This window comes from Limulus polyphemus, unplaced genomic scaffold (genome assembly GCF_000517525.1).
Source record: "Limulus polyphemus unplaced genomic scaffold, Limulus_polyphemus-2.1.2 Scaffold1627, whole genome shotgun sequence".
NCBI lineage: Eukaryota > Metazoa > Arthropoda > Merostomata > Xiphosura > Limulidae > Limulus > Limulus polyphemus.
In genome coordinates this window covers 162,059-163,727 of record NW_013667237.1, presented here as the reverse complement: position 1 = coordinate 163,727, position 1,669 = coordinate 162,059, and positions in this window count along the sequence as shown.

Sequence of the window (1,669 nt, the reverse complement as noted above, 5' to 3'; positions counted from 1 at the left end):
AATCCTACTATTCTTTGGTAAAAGAGTAGCCCAAAAGTTGGCGTTTGGCGGTGACAACTAGCTGCCTTCTCTCTAGTCCTACACTGCTAAATTAGGGACGGCTAGTGCAGATAGCCCTCATGTAGCTTTGCGCGAAATTCATAACAAACAAACAAACACTATCATGAGAACCAACAATGGTGCTTCTATCACTGAAAAATTGGGCACAAATTGTCGGAAGTGTGAAGCGATTCTAAGGTAAGTTTGGAGTTTTCTCAGTCTCACCAAGAAACTCCATCCACATATGCATGAGCAAACACTTTCGAGGAGTCATTTTCAGTCTTACTTTTCTTTTACACTGCAATACTAATCTTGAGTTCTCAGATGCTGACTTGAAAGTGTAGTTAAGCACCAAAGCATCTTCATTGTAAATCAGATATCTTTACCATTGTAGTCCCTTGAGTGTAAACTCCATCAACCTCTTGAAGATGATGCAAATGACATGGTTCAAATCTCTTATAAGCCATTTCTTTTGTTAAAAGCAGTCTCATATCTGATTCATCATCCAGGTCAACTTTGCAGTATCTGATACCAGATCCAAGGTATTGAACTAATAGAAGGATTTTAACACATCCAGCCACGCAACTGCCTACGATAATGGAAAGGCGTGAACGCGTATTACTATGCCTGCCCATCAAAAGTCCATATAAAACCTTGACTTGCCTTCCTTCTTCCTGACAATTACTACTGGATGTGACCAAGTACTCTCCAAAGGATTTATGATTCCTTCTTCCAGCACTTGCTCTATTGCAGTTCTTCCAACTTCCCTAGTGCTTAAAGAAAGTCAGAATGGTGGTTGCTTTCTTGGATATGCACTGACTCTTTCTATATGGTGCTGAGTCATCTTTGTTCGACCCATTCTGCGAACTAGGTAAACAAATTCATTGATATATTCAAAACAAAAGTTTCACTATGTACAATCAATAAAAACATACATCGTAATGACAAGCAAGGCCAAAATGTTATTCTAATACACACCATTCTATAATGATTTTATATTGGCTGTGCTTAACATGTGACTTGGTGAATTGCATATTAAAAATCGCTTTATTACATTGCACCCAGTCGTGTATTTATATAAAGATTCTATATGAAAAGTAGCACAATATAACCATTCATCAAATTTTATTTCTTTTAAGTTTGTGAAAAACTCAAACTTTTCTAAAGCATATTAATTCATAATAAAATTTCAAAAAATTACCAAAACCCAACTAATCTATGATTAAAAGTTTCAATTTTGGAAACCACGAATCTGATAGAAAAACCATTCTTATCTATTTTTTGATAAACAATACAAAATTCTACAATCACAATCAATTAGTTTAATTTGATTATAAATTACAAAATTAATAACACCATCTTTTTTAGTTTCTATAAATATTTTTGTAGTTGACCTTCTCTCTTTTTAGTTGGGTCTGAACTTAGTTCACGAAATTTAGTGAACATGCTCGCTATTTCAGTCATGGGAGCACTATAATATTGTTGCGTCAGCGGGGTCACGTGACTCGTTCTCTTGAACCTTCGGGAATTGTCGGGAGATAACTAGATATAGGGTAGTTGGTATATATAAATTGGTGACAACGTTATGGGACAATGTGTGTGTGTAGGTAGTGAGTAATTGATCTGCAGT